Source organism: Schistocerca americana, chromosome 11 (assembly GCF_021461395.2).
Source record: "Schistocerca americana isolate TAMUIC-IGC-003095 chromosome 11, iqSchAmer2.1, whole genome shotgun sequence".
Lineage (NCBI taxonomy): Eukaryota > Metazoa > Arthropoda > Insecta > Orthoptera > Acrididae > Schistocerca > Schistocerca americana.
In genome coordinates this window covers 98,546,241-98,562,617 of record NC_060129.1, presented here as the reverse complement: position 1 = coordinate 98,562,617, position 16,377 = coordinate 98,546,241, and positions in this window count along the sequence as shown.

Below are 16,377 nucleotides of genomic sequence, written 5' to 3'. Positions count from 1 at the left end.
GAAAAACGCAAAATTGGGACAACCTCAAACGTGGGAAAAACGCGAATGTGGGAAAAACGCAAATGTGGGAAAAACGGAAATGTGGGGAAAATGCAAATATGGGAAAAAGCAAATATGGGAAAAAATCAAACATGGGAAAAACGCAAATATGGGAAAAACGCAAATATGGGAAAAACGGAAACATAGGAAAAACACAAATATGGGAAAAATGCAAATTTGAGAAAATGCAAATATAAGAAAATCGCAAATATGGGAAACACACAAATATGGGAAACACCCAAATATGGGAAAAAGGCAAATATGGGAAAACCGCAAATATGGGGAAAACGCATTACAGGAAAAACGCAAATATGCGAAAAATAATCCAAAATAGGAAAAACGATAATATGGGAAGAAAAACGCAAATATGGGTACAAAAACGCAAATATGGGAAGACAAACGCAAATTTGGGAAGAAAAACGCTAATATGGGAAAAACGCAAATGTGGGGAAAACGCAAACGTGGGATAAACTCAATTATGGGAATAACGAAAATATGGGAAAAACGCAAATAGGGGACAAAAGCAAATATGGGACAAACACAAATATGGGAGAAGAGAAATTTGGGGCACACCTTAACTAGAAGAAGGAAATGGTTGGTAGGACGGGTTCATGAGTAATGGCAAAAACGCAAATATGTAAAAAACGTAAATATGCGGAAAACGCAAATATGGGAAGAAAAACACAAATATGGGAAGAAAAACGCAAATATGGGAAGAAAAACGCATATATTGGTAAAAAACACAAATATGGGAGAAACGCAAATGTGGGAAAGACGCAAATATGGGAAAGATGCAAAAATGGAAAAAACGTAAATATGGGAAAAACGCAAATACGGAAAAAACGCAAGTACGCGAAAAATGCAAGTACAGGAAAAAAACAAGTACGGGTAAAACGCAATTACTGGTTAAACGCAATAATGGGTAAAACGCAAGTATGGGGAAAACGCAAATATGGATAAAACGCAAATATGGGGAAAACGCAAATACTTGGAAAACGCAAATGTGGATAACGCAAATATGGGGAAAACGCAAATATGTTAAAAACGCTATTATGGGGAAAACAGAAATATTGGAAAAGCACAAATATGGGTAAAACGCATATATGGGAAAAACGCACATTTGGGAAAAGCTAATATATCTGAGAATTGCAAATATCGGAAAATTGCAAAAATCGGAAAACTGCAAATATCGGAAAATCGCAAATATCGGAAAATCGCAATTATGGAAGAAGAGAATTTTTTCGCACAACTTGAGCATAAGAAGGAATCGTTTGGTAGGGAGGGTTCATGAAATATGCAAAAAAAATGAAATTATGAGAATAACGAAAATATTGGAGAAATGCAAATATGAGAGAAACGCAAATATGGGAGTAACGCAAATATGGGACAAACGCAAATATGGGAGAAACGGAAATATGGGAGTAACTCAAATAGTGGAAAAACGCAAATGTGGGAAGAAAAACGCAAATACGGGAAGAAAAACGCAAAAATGGGACAAACGCAAATGTGGGAAGAACGCGAATGTGGTAAAAACGCGCATGTGTGAAAAACTCAAATGTGGGAAAAACGCAAATGTGCGGAAATACGCAAATATGGGAAAAACGCAAACACGGGAAAAACGCAAATATGGGAAAAACGCGAATATTGGAAAAACACGAATATGGGGAAAAATGCAAATATAAGAAAAACGCAAATATGAGAAAAACGCAAATATGGGAAAAACACAAATATGGGAAACATCCAAATATGGGTAAAACGAAATATGGGAAAAACGCAAATACGGGAAAAATCAGAATATGGGAAAAACGCAAATATGGCAAGAAAAACGCAAATTTGGGAAGAGAAACGCAAATATAGGAAGAAAAACACAAGTATGGGTAAAACACAAATGTGGGAAAAACGCAAGAATGGGAAAAACGCAAAATATGGAAAAAAAGTGAATATGGAAAAAACGCAAACATGGGAAAAACGCAAATATGGGAAAAATGCAAATATGAGAAAAACGCATATATGGAAAGAAAAACGCAAATATGGGGACCAAAACGCAAATATAGGATGAACAACACAAATCTGGGAAGAAAAACGCAAATATGGGAAAAACGCAAATGTGGGAAAAACGCAAATGTGGGAAAAACGCAAATATGGGAAAATGGAAATATAGGAAAAACGCAAATATGAGAAGAAAAACGCAAATATTGGGGCAAAAACGCAAATATAGGAAGAAAAACGCAAATTTGGGAAGAAAAACGCAAATATGGGAAAAACGCAAATGTGGGGAAAACCCAAATGTGGGAAAATCGCCAATGTGGGAAAAACGCAAATGTGGAAAAAACGCAAATGTGGGAAAAATTCAATTATGGGAATAACGAGAATATGGGAAAAACGCAAAAATGGAGAAAAGCAAATATGGGACAAACGCAAATATGGGAGAAGAGAAACTTGGGGCACACCTTAACTAGAAGAAGGAAACGGTTGGTAGGATGGGTTCATGAGTAATGGCTAAAACGTAAATATGTAGTAAACGTAAATATGGGAAAAACGCAAATATGGGAAGAAAAACGCAAATATGGGTAAAAAACGCAAATGTGGGAAAAACGCAAATGTGGGAAAAACGCAAATATGGGAAAAACGCAAATATGGGAAAAACGCAAATATGGGAAAAACGCAAATACGGAAAAAAGGAAAATATGGGAAGAGAAACGCAAATATGGGAAGAAAAACGCAAATATGGGTAAAAAACGCAAATGTGGGAAAAACGCAAATGTGGGAAAAACGCAAATATGGGAAAAACGCAAATATGGGAAAAACGCAAATACGGAAAAAACGCAAATATGGGAAAACCGTAAATATGGAAAAAACACAAATACGGGAAAAGCGCAAATACAGAAAAAACGCAAGTACGGGAAAACACGCAAGTACGGGAAAAACCCAAGTAAGGGAAAAACGCAAGTACGGGATACACGCAAATACGGGAAGAACCCAAGTATGGGTAAAACTCAACTACGGGTAAAATGCACGTACAGGTAAAATGCAAGTACGGGTAAAACACAAGTATGGGTAAAATGCAAGTACTGGCTAAACGCAAACTGCAGGCATAGGGAAAACGCAAATATAGGTAAAACGAAAATATGGGGAAAACGCAAATACTTGGAAAACGCAAATGTGTGGATAACGCAAAATATGGGGAAAACGCAAACAAGGGGGAAAACGCAAATATGAGGAAAGCGCTAATATGGGGAAAACGCAAATATGGGAAAACCACAATTATGGGAATAACGCATGTATGGGAAAAACGCCAATTTGGGAAAAATGCAAACACGTGAAAAATGCAAACATAGGAAAAACGCTAATATGGGAAAAACGCAAATACAGGAAAAATACGAATATGAGAAATACGCAAATATGGTAAGAAAAACGTAAATTTGGGAAGAGAAACGCAAATGTGGATAGAAAAACACAAATATGGGAAAAACACACATATGGGAAAAACGCAAATATGGGAAAAATGCAAATATAGAAAAAACGCAAATATGGAAAAAACGCAAATATGGGAAAACGCAAGTATCGGAAATTCGCGAACATGGGAAAAACGCAAATATGGGAAAAATATAAATTTTAGAAAAACGCAATATGGGAAGAAAAACCCAAATATGGGGACAAAAACGCAAATATGGGATGAACAACGCAAATCTGGGTAGAGAAATGGAAATATGGGAAAACGCAAATATGGGAAAAACGCAAATGTGGGAAAAATGCAGATATGAGAAAAACGCAAATATGGGAAAAACGCGAATATGGAAAAATGTAAATATGGGATGAAAAATGCAAATATGGGAAGAAAAACAAAAAAATTGGAAAAACGCAAATATGGGAAAATCGCAAATATGGGAAAAACGTAAATATGGGAAAAACGCACATATGATAAAAACGCAAATATGGGAAAAACGCAGATATGGGACAAAAGCAAATATGCGACAAATGCAAATATGGAAGAAGAGAAATTTGGGGCACACCTTAACTAGAAGATAAACTGAGAAATCTGGATAAACTAAAAGAACCAGAGGTTGTACAGAGATTCAGGGAGAGCATAAGGGTGCAATTGACAGGAATGGGGGAAATAAATACAGTAGAAGAAGAATGGGTAGCTTTGAGGGATGAAGTAGTGAAGGCAGCAGGGGATCAAGTAGGTAAAAAGACGAGGGCTAGTAGAAATCCTTGGGTAACAGAAGAAATATTGAATTTAATTGATGAAAGGAGAAAATATAAAAATGCAGTAAGTGAAACAGGCAAAAAGGAATACAAACGTCTCAAAAATGAGATCGACAGGAAGTGCAAAATGGCTAAGCAGGGATGGCTAGAGGACAAATGTAAGGATGTAGAGGCCTATCTCACTAGGGGTAAGATAGATACCGCCTACAGGAAAATTAAAGAGACCTTTGGAGATAAGAGAACGACTTGTATCAATATCAAGAGCTCAGATGGAAACCCAGTTCTAAGCAAAGAAGGGAAAGCAGAAAGGTGGAAGGAGTATATAGAGGGTCTATACAAGGGCGATGTACTTGAGGACAATATTATGGAAATGGAAGAGGCTGTAGATGAAGATGAAATGGGAGATACGATACTGCGTGAAGAGTTTGACAGAGCACTGAAAGACCTGAGTCGAAACAAGGCCCCCGGAGTAGACAATATTCCATTGGAACTACTGACGGCCGTGGGAGAGCCAGTCCTGACAAAACTCTACCATCTGGTGAGCAAGATGTATGAAACAGGCGAAATACCCTCAGACTTCAAGAAGAATATAATAATTCCAATCCCAAAGAAAGGAGGCGTTGACAGATGTGAAAATTACCGAACTATCAGCTTAATAAGTCACAGCTGCAAAATACTAACACGAATTCTTTACAGACGAATGGAAAAACTAGTAGAAGCCAACCTCGGGGAAGATCAGTTTGGATTCCGTAGAAATGTTGGAACACGTGAGGCAATACTGACCTTACGACTTATCTTAGAAGAAAGATTAAGGAAAGGCAAACCTACGTTTCTAGCATTTGTAGACTTAGAGAAAGCTTTTGACAATGTTGACTGGAATACTCTCTTTCAAATTCTAAAGGTGGCAGGGGCAAAATACAGGGAGCGAAAGGCTATTTTCAATTTGTACAGAAACCAGATGGCAGTTATAAGAGTCGAGGGACATGAAAGGGAAGCAGTGGTTGGGAAGGGAGTAAGACAGGGTTGTAGCCTCTCCCTGATGTTGTTCAATCTGTATATTGAGCAAGCAGTAAAGGAAACAAAAGAAAAATTCGGGGTAGGTATTAAAATTCATGGAGAAGAAATAAAAACTTTGAGGTTCGCCGATGACATAGTAATTCTGTCGGAGACAGCAAAGGACTTGGAAGAGCAGTTGAATGGAATGGACAGTGTCTTGAAAGGAGGATATAAGATGAACATCAACAAAAGCAAAACAAGGATAATGGAATGTAGTCTAATTAAGTCGGGTGATGCTGAGGGAATTAGATTAGGAAATGAGGCACTTAAAGTAGTAAAGGAGTTTTGCTATTTGGGGAGCAAACTAACTGATAATGGTCGAAGTAGAGAGGATATAGAATGTAGGCTGGCAATGGCAAGGAAAGCGTGTCTGAAGAAGAGAAATTTGTTAACATCCAGTATTGATTTAAGTCTCAGGAAGTCATTTCTGAAAGTATTCGTATGGAATGTAGCCATGTATGGAAGTGAAACATGGACGATAAATAGTTTGGACAAGAAGAGAATAGAAGCTTTCGAAATGTGGTGCTACAGAAGAATGCTGAAGATTAGATGGGTAGATCACATAACTAATGAGGAGGTATTGAATAGGATTGGGGAGGAGAGAAGTTTGTGGCACAACTTGACCAGAAGAAGGGATCGGTTGGTAGGACATGTTCTGAGGCATCAAGGGATCACCAATTTAGTATTGGAGGGCAGCGTGGAGGGTAAAAATCGTAGAAGGAGACCAAGAGATGACTACACTAAACAGATTCAGAAGGATGTAGGTTGCAGTAGGTACTGGGAGATGAAAAAGCTTGCACAGGATAGAGTAGCGTGGAGAGCTGCATCAAACCAGTCTCAGGACTGAAGACCACAACAACAACAACTTAACTAGAAGAAGGAAACGGTTGGTAGGATGGGTTCATGAGTAATGGCAAAAACGTAAATACGTAGTAAACGTAAATATGGGAAAAACGCAAATATGGGAAGAAAAACGCAAATATGGGTAAAAAACGCAAATGTGGGAAAAACGCAAATGTGGGAAAAACGCAAATATGGGAAAAACGCAAATATGGGAAAAACGCAAATATGGGAAAAACGCAAATACGGAAACAACGCAAATATGAGAAGAAAAACGCAAATATGGGTAAAAAACGCAAATGTGGGAAAAACGCAAATGTGGGAAAAACGCAAATATGGGAAAAGCGCAAATATGGAAAAAACGCAAGTACGGGAAAACACGCAAGTACGGGAGAAACGCAAGTAAGGGAAAAACGCAAGTACGGGATAAACGCAAATACGGGAAGAACCCAAGTATGGGTAAAACGCAACTACGGGTAAAATGCACGTACAGGTAAAATGCAAGTAAGGGTAAAACGCAGGTATGGGTAAAACGCAAGTACTGGCTAAACGCAAGTATGGGTAGACCGCAAGCATGGGGAAAACGCAAATATGGGTAAAACGCAAATATGGGGAAAACGCAAATACTTGGAAAACGCAAATATGTGGATAACACAATATATGGGGAAAACGCAAACATGGGGTAAACGCAAATATGAGGAAAACGCTAATATGGGGAAAACGCAAATATGGGAAAACCACAATTATGGGAATAACGCATGTATGGGAAAAACGCCAATTTGGGAAAAACGCAAACACGTGAAAACTGCAAACATAGGAAAAACACTAATATGGGAATAACGCAAATATGGGAAAACACAAATATGGGAAAAACGTGAACATGGGAAAAACGCAAATATGAGAAAAATATAAATTTGAGAAAAACGCAATATGGGAAGCAAAACGCAAATATGGGGACAAAAATGCAAATATGGGATGAACAACGCAATTCTGGGAAGAGAAACGCAAATATGGGAAAAACGCAAATATGGGAAAAACGCAAATGTGGGAAAAATGCAGATATGAGAAAAACGCAAATATGGGAAAAACGCGAATATGGGAAAAATGCAAATATGGGAAGAAAAACGCAAATATGGGAAGAAAAACAAAAAAATTAGAGAAACGCAGATATGGGAAAATCACAAATATGGAAAAAACGTAATTATGGGAAAAATGCAAAAATGATAACGCAAATATGGGAAAAACGCAAATGTGGGGAAAACGCAAATGTGGGAAAAACGCCAATGTGTGAAAAACGCAAATGTGTGAAAAACGTAACTGTGGGAAAAACTCAATTATGGGAATAACGAAAATATGGGAAAAACGCAAATATGGGACAAAAGCAAATATGGTACAAACACAAATATGGGAGAAGAGAAATTTGGGGCACACCTTAACTAGAAGAAGGAAACAGTTGGTAGGATGGGTTCATGAGTAATGGCAAAAACGTAAATATGTAGTAAACGTAAATACGGGAAAAACGCAAATATGGGAAGAAAAACGCAAATATGGGTAAGAAACGCAAATGTGGGAAAAACGCAAATGTGGGAAAAACGCAAATATGGGAAAAACGCAAATATGGGAAAAACGCAAATACGGAAAATACGCAAATATGGCAATAAAAACGCAAATATGGGAAGAAAAACGGAAATATGGGTAAATAACGCAAATGTGGGAAAAACGCAAATGTGGGAAAAACGCAAATATGGGAAAAGCGCAAATATGGAAAGAAACGCAAGTACGGGAAAACACGTAATTACGGGAAAAACGCAAGTAAGGGAAAAACGCAAGTACGGGATAAACGCAAATACGGGAAGAACCCAAGTATGGGTAAAACGCAACTACGGGTAAAATGCACGTACAGGTAAAATGCAAGTAAGGGGAAAACGCAGGTATGGGTAAAACGCAAGTACTGGCTAAACGCAAGTATGGGTAGACCGCAAGCATGGGGAAAACGGAAATATGGGTAAAACGCAAATACGGGGAAAATACAAATACTTGGAAAACGCAAATATGTGGATAACGCAATATATGGGCAAAACGCAAACATGGGGTAAACGCAAATATGAGGAAAACGCTAATATGGGGAAAACGCAAATATGGGAAAACCACAATTATGGGAATAACGCATGTATGCGAAAAACGCCAATTTGGGAAAAACGCAAACACGTGAAAAACGCAAACATAGGAAAAACGCTAATATGGGAATAACGCAAATATGGGAAAAACACAAATACGAGAAAAACGCAAATATGGGAAAAATGCAAATATGGAAAAAACGCAAATATGGAAATAACGCAAATATGGGAAAACGCAAATATGGGAAAAACGCGAACATGGGAGAAACGCAAATATGGGAAAAATATAAATTTGAGAAAAACGCAATATGGGAAGAAAGACGCAAATATGGGGACAAAAATGCAAATATGGGATGAACAACGCAAATCTGGGAAGAGAAACGCAAATATGGGAAAACCGCAAATATGGGAAAAACGCAAATGTGGGAAAAATGCAGATATGAGAAAAACGCAAATATGGGAAAAACGCGAATATGGGAAAAATGCAAATATGGGAAGAAAAACGCAAATATGGGAAGAAAAACAAAAAAATTGGAAAAACGCAAATATGGGAAAATCGCAAATATGGGAAAAACGTAATTATGGGAAAAATGCAAAAATGATAACGCAAATATGGGAAAAACGCAAATGTGGGGAAAACGCAAATGTGGGAAAAACGCCAACGTGTGAAAAACGCAAATGTGTGAAAAACGTAACTGTGGGAAAAACTCAATTATGGGAATAACGAAAATATGGGAAAAACGCAAATATGGGACAAAAGCAAATATGGTACAAACGCAAATATGGGAGAAGAGAAATTTGAGGCACACCTTAACTAGAAGAAGGAAACGGTTGGTAGGATGGGTTCATGAGTAATGGCAAAAACGTAAATATGTAGTAAACGTAAATATGGGAAAAACGCATATATGGGAAGACAAACGCAAATATGGGTAAAAAAAGGCAAATGTGGGAAAAACGCAAATGTGGGAAAAACGGAAATATGGGAAAAACGGAAATATGGGTAAAACGCAAATACGGAAAAAGCGCAAATATGGGAAGAAAAACGCAAATATGGGACGAAAAACGCAAATATGGGTAAAAAACGCAAATCCTGGGAAAAACGCAAATGTGGGAAAAACGCAAATATGGGAAAAACGCAAATATGGGAAAAACGCAAATATGGGAAAAACTCAAATACGGAAAAAACGCAAATATGGGAAAACCGTAAATACGGAAAAAACGCAAATATATGAAATGCGCAAATACGGAAAAAACGCAAGTACGGGAAAACATGCAAGTACGGGAAAAACGCAAGTAAGGGAAAAACGCAAGTACGGGATAAACGCAAATACGGAAAGAACCCAAGTATGGGTAAAACGCAAATACGGGTAAAATGCACGTACAGGTAAAATGCAAGTACGGGTAAAACGCAAGTATGGGTAAAAGGCAGGTACTGGCTATACGCAAGTATGGGTAAACCGCAAGCATGGGGAAAACGCAAATATGGGTAAAACGCAAATATGGGGAAAACGCAAATACTTGGAAAACGCAAATATTTGGATAACGCAAAATATGGGGAAAACGCAAACATGTGGAAAACGCAAATATGAGGAAAATGCTAATATGAGGAAAACGCAAATATGGGAAAACCACAATTATGGGAAAAACGCATGTATGGGAAAAACGCCAATTTGGGAAAAACACAAACACGTGAAAGACGCAAACATAGGAAAAACGCTAAAATGGGAAAAACGCAAATATGGGATATATGCAAATATGAGAAAAACGCATATATAAGAAAAACGCAAATATGCGAAAAACACAAATATGGGAAACACCCAAATATGGGAAAAACGCAAATATGGGAAAAACGAAATATTGGAAAAACGCAAATACAGGAAAAATAAGAATATGAGAAATACGCAAATATGGTAAGAATAACGTAAATTTGGGAAGAGAAACGCAAATGTGGATAGAAAAACACAAATATGGGAAAAACACAAATATGGGAAAAACGCAAATATGGGAAAAATGCAAATATGGAAAAATCGCAAATATGGAAAAAACGCAAATATGGGAAAACGCAAATACGGGAAAAACACGATGGGAAAAACGCAAATATGGGAAAAATATAAATTTGAGAAAAACGCAATATGGGAAGAAAAACGCAAATATGGGGACAAAAACGCAAATATGGAATGAACAATGCAAATCTGGGAAGAGAATCGCAAATATGGGAAAAACGCAAATATGGGAAAACGCAAATATGGAAAAACGCAAATATGGAAAAAAGCAGATATGGGAAAAACACAAATATGGGAAAACCCAAATGTGGGAAAAACGCAAATGTGGGAAAAACGCAAATACCGGAAAAACGAAAATATGGGAGTAACGCAAATCTGGGAAGAGAAACGGAAATATGGGAAAAACGCAAATATGGTAAAAACGCTAATGTGGGAAAAATGCAGATATGAGAAAAACACAAATACAAGAAAAACGCAAATATGGGAAAAACACAAATATTGGAAACACCAAAATATGGGAAAAACGCCAATATGGGAAAAACGATACATGGGAAAAACGCGAATATGGGAAAAACGATACATGGGAAAAACGCAAATACAGGAAAAATACAAATATGGGAATAACGCAAATATGGTAAGAAAAACGCAAATTTGAGAAGAGAAACGCAAATAAGGGAAGAAAGACAGAAATATGGGAAAAACACAAAAATGGGAAAAACGAAAAATGGGAAAAACGCAAATATGGAAAAAACGCAAATATGGAAAAACGCAAATATGTGAAAAACGCGAATATCGGATAAACGTTAACATGGGAAAAATGCAAATATGGGAAAAATGCAAATATGAGAAAAACGCATATTTGGGAAGAAAAACGCAAATATGTGGACAAAAACGCAAATATGGGAAAAACGCAAATATGGGAAAAACGCAAATATGGCAAAAACGTAAATATGGGAAAAACGCAAATATGAGAAAAACGCTAATATGGGAAAAACGCAAATATGGGAAAAACGCAAATATGGAAAAAAGCAAATACGGGAAAAATGCAAATATGGGAAGAAAAACGCAAATATGGGAAGAAAAACGCAAATACGCGTAAAAAACGCAAATGTGGGGAAAACGTAAATGTGGAAAAAATGCAAATATGGGAAAAACGCAAATATGGGAAAAACGCAAATATTGAAAAAACACAAATATGGGAAAAACGCAAATACGGAAAAAATGCAAGTACGGGAAGAATCCAAGCATGGGTAAAACGCAACTGCGGGTAAAATGCACTTACAGGTAAAAGGCAAGTACGGGTAAAACGCAAGTATGGGTAAAACTCAAGTACTGGCTAAACGCAAGTGTGGGTAAACCGCAAGCTTGGGGAAAACGGAAATATGGGTAAAACGCAAATATGGGGAAAATACAAATACTTGGAAAACGCAAATATGTGCATAACGCAAATATGGGGAAAACGCAAACATGGGGAAAATGCAAATATGGGGTAAACGCTAATATGGGGAAAACGCAAATATGGGAAAACCACAATTATTGGAAAAACGCATTTATGGGAAAAACGCACATTTGGGAAAAACGTAAACACGTGAAAATGCAAACATAGGAAAAACGCGAATATGGGAAAAACGCAAATGTGGGATATAGGCAAATATGAGAAAAACGCAAATATAAGAAAAACGCAAATATGCGAAAAAGAAAAATATGGGAAACACCCAAATATGGGAAACACCCAAATATGGGAAAAACGCAAATATGGGAAAACCGCAAATATGCGGTTAACGCATTATGGGAAAAATGCAAATATTCGAAAAACCCAAATATGGGAAAAACGCAAATATAAGAAAAATCGCAAATATGAGAAAAACGCAAATATAGGAAAACCGCAAATAAAGGAAAAACGCAAACATGGGAAAAACGCAGATATGGGAAAAATGCATATATGAGAGAAACGCATATATGGGAAGAAATACGCAAATATGGGGACAAAAACTTAAATATATGATGAACAATGCAAATCTGGGAAGAAAAGCGCATATATGGAAAAAACGCTAATATGGGAAAACCGCAAATATGGGAAGAAAAACGCAAATATGGGAAGAAAAACGCAAAAAGGGAAAAACGCAAATGTGGGAAAATCGCAAATGTGAGAAAAACGCAAATATGGGAAAAACGCAAATATGGGAAAAACGCAAATATGGAAAAAATGGAAATAAAGGAAAAACGCAAATGTGGGAAGAAAAACGCAAATATGGGGACAAAAACGCAAATATGGGGAGAAAAACGCAAATTTGGGAAGAAAAACGCAAATATGGGAAAAACGCAAATATGGGGAAAACGCAAATGTGGGAAAAACGCCAATGTGGGAAAAACGCAAATGTGGGAATAACGCAAATGTGGGAAAAACTCAATTATGGGAATAATGAAAATATGGGAAAAACGCAAATATGGGACAAAAGCAAATATGGGACAAATGCAAATATGGGAGAAGAGAAATTTCGGGCACACCTTAACTAGAAGAAGGAAACGGTTGGTAGGAGGGGTTCATGAGTAATGGGAAAAACGCAAATATGTAAAAAACCTCAATATGGCAAAAACGCAAATATGTAAAAAACGTAAATATGGGAAATACACAAATATGGGAAGAAAATCGCAAATATGGGAAGAAAAACGCAAGTATGAGAAGAAAAACGCAAATATGGGTAAAAAACGCAAATGTGGGAAAAACGCAAATGTGGGGAAATCGCCAATATGGAAAAAACGCAAATATGGGAAAAACGCAAATATGGGAAAAACGCATATACAGGAAAAACGAAAATATGTGAAAAATGCAAATATGGGAAAAACGGAAACATGGGGAAAATCAAATATGGGAAAAATGCAAATATGAGAAAAACGCATATATGCGAAAATCGCAAATATGGGAAAAGCACAAATATGGAAAAAAGCAAATATGGGAAAAACGCAAATGTGGGAAAAACGCAAATATGGGAAAAACGTAAATATGGGAAAAACCCAAATATGAGAAAATCGCAAATATGAGAAAAACGCAAATATGGGAAAAATGCAAATATGGAAAAAAGCAAATATGGGAAAAGGAAATATGGGAAAAACGCAAACATGGGAAAAACGCAAACATGGGAAAAATGTAAATATGGGAAAACCGCAAATATGGGAAAACTGGAAAGAAGAGAAAAACGCAAATATAAGAAAAATGCAAATATAGGAAAAACAGAATTATGGGAAAATCCCAAATATGGGAAAAACACAAATATGGGACAAACGCAAATGTGGGAAAAACGCAAATATGGGGTAAACGCAAACATGGGAACAACGCAAATATGGGAAAAATGCAAATATGAGAAAAACGCATATATGGGAAGAAAAACGCAAATGTGGGGATAAAAACTTAAATATTGGATGAACAATGCGAATCTGGGAAGAAAAGCGCATATATGGGAAAAACGCAAATGTGGGAAAAACGCAGATATGGGAAAAAAGCAAATATGTGAAAACCGCAAATATGGGAAGAAAAACGCAAATTTGGGAAGAAAAACGCTAAAAGGGGAAAAACGCAAATGTGGGAAAATCGCAAATGTGAGAAAAATGAAAATATGGGAAAAACTCAAATATGGGAAAAACGCAAATATGGGAAAAATGCAAATATGAGAAAAACGCAAATATCAGAAAAACGCAAATATCAGAAAAACGCAAATATGGGAAACACACAAATATGGGAAACACCCAAATATGGGAAAAACGCAAATATGGGAATACCGCAAATATGGGGAAAACGCATTATGGGAAAAACACAAAGATGTGAAAAACCCAAATATGGGAAGAAACGCAAATATGGGGAAAATCGCAAATATGAGAAAAACGCAAATTTAGGAAAAACGCAAATAGGGGAAAAACGCAAACATGGGAAAAATGTAAATATGGGAAAACCGCAAATATGGGAAAACCGGAAAGATGCGAAAAACACAAATATAAGAAAGACGCAAATATAGGAAAAACACAATTATGGGAAAATCCCAAATATGGGAAAAACACAAATATTGGGAAAACGCAAATGTGGGAAAAACGCAAATATTGAAAAACGCAAATACGGGAAAAACGCGAATATGGGAAAAACGCAAATATTAGAAAAATGCAAATATGGGAAAAACACAAATATGGGAAAATCCCAAATATGGGAAGAACGCAAATATGGGAAAAACGCAAATGTGGGAAAAACGCAAATTTGGGAAAAACGCAAATATGGGAAAAACGCTCTTCTTCTTCTTCGGTTATCAACCCACAGGTTGGTTGGCAGCAGCACGCCATTCCGTTCTTTTGTCAACTTTCTTCTTCATATCTGCATAGGTCTGGCACCCGATGTCATTTATTACTTGTTGAATGTAGCTTAATCTAGGTCGTCCTCGGCGAGTTCTTCCTTCAATGATTCCTTCTAATATTCTCTTAATGAAGTTGTTATGCCGTAAAATGTGACCTATGAAGGTTATTCTTCTTTTCTGTATATTTCGCCAAAGAGATCTGTTTTCTTTCACTCTTCTGAGGACATCTTCGTTTGTAGCCTTGTCTCGCCAGCTGATTTTTTCCATTCTCCGGTAGCACCACATTTCGAATGCCTCTAATCTTCTCTTTTCTTCTTTTCCACTAGTCCAAGTTTCACATCCGTAAAGGGCTGTACTCCACACATAGGTTTTCATGACTCTCTTTCTTACGTCTAAACTAACATTTCTACTCGTCAGTAAGTTTCTTTTTCCATTGAATGCTATTTTGGCAAGTTGTATTCTGTTTTTAATGTCACTTTTGCTCCTTCCATCTGCTGTTATTTTGCTACCTAAGTAGTTAAATTCTGTAACCTGCCCTAGTTTCTCTCCCTTTATTGTTATTCGTATGGGTTCATTGTAGTTCAGGGCGCCACTCACCATCACTTTAGTCTTTTTCTTATTTATTTTCATTCCATACTGTTCTTTTAAGGTGTTTTCCATTTCATTGAGTGCGGCTTCTAAATCTTCTTTCCTTTCTGTAATTATGGCGATATCATCTGCATATCGCAACATATCTATTTTCATTCCGTTAAGTTTTATTCCTACTTCAATATTCTCTCTTATTTTGTCTATTGCTTCTTGGATATATGCGTTGAAAATTACTGGAGATAGTGGGCATCCCTGTCTCACTCCTTTCCTTATTCTTGCTGTTTCTTCTTTGTTTTCCTTCTTAACTAAGGCTGTTTCATTTTGGTATATTTTAAAGATTATCCTTCTATCATTATATTTCAGACCAGCCTTCTTCAGAATTCTAAACATTTCTGGCCATACAACATTGTCAAATGCCTTTTCGAGGTCTACGAAGGCTATAAATACTTGTTTGTTTTTGGAAATTTGTTTCTCAATTATTAGTCTTAAAGATAAGATTGCTTCCCTCGTCCCTACACCGCTTCTAAAACCGAATTGGTCTTCACTTAGAGTGCTATTCAATTGGTTTTCAACTCTTTTCAAAATTATTCTTATTAGAATTTTTGATGCGTGTGAAAGAAGACTGAGTGTTCGATGGTTTTCACAGTCCATAGTAGATGCTTTCTTAGGTATGGGGAATATGATGCATTTCTGATAGTCTTCAGGAACTTCACCTGTTTTGTATATTTTCTGTATGAGTTGCAGTAATGTAGCTTTCATTTTGTCTCCTGATTTCTTAATTAGTTCAGAAGGTATATCATCAACACCTGCCGCTTTCTTATCTGGTAGTTCTTTTAGTGCTTTTTCAAATTCATCTTTCAGAATTGTGTCCCCTAGTTCTTCTTTCTCTACTTCTTCGCTTAATTCTATCATATTATCTGTTAGAGGGTCTCCTTGATATAGCTCTTCAATGTATTCTTGCCATCTCTTCAGCGTGTCATATCCAAATAGTACCTTGCCCTCTTTGTTCTTTATAGTTCCTGAAGATTTTACTTTCCGTTTAGCAAAGTTTTGTTTTATTGTTCTGTAGGCCAAGTCAGTTTTTCCTTTAACCATGTTTTCCTCCACCTCTTTACAAATGCTGTTGAGGTAATTTTCTTTTGCTTTCCTAGATTCTCTGTTTATTTGGTTTCTAAGCTTTCTATATTT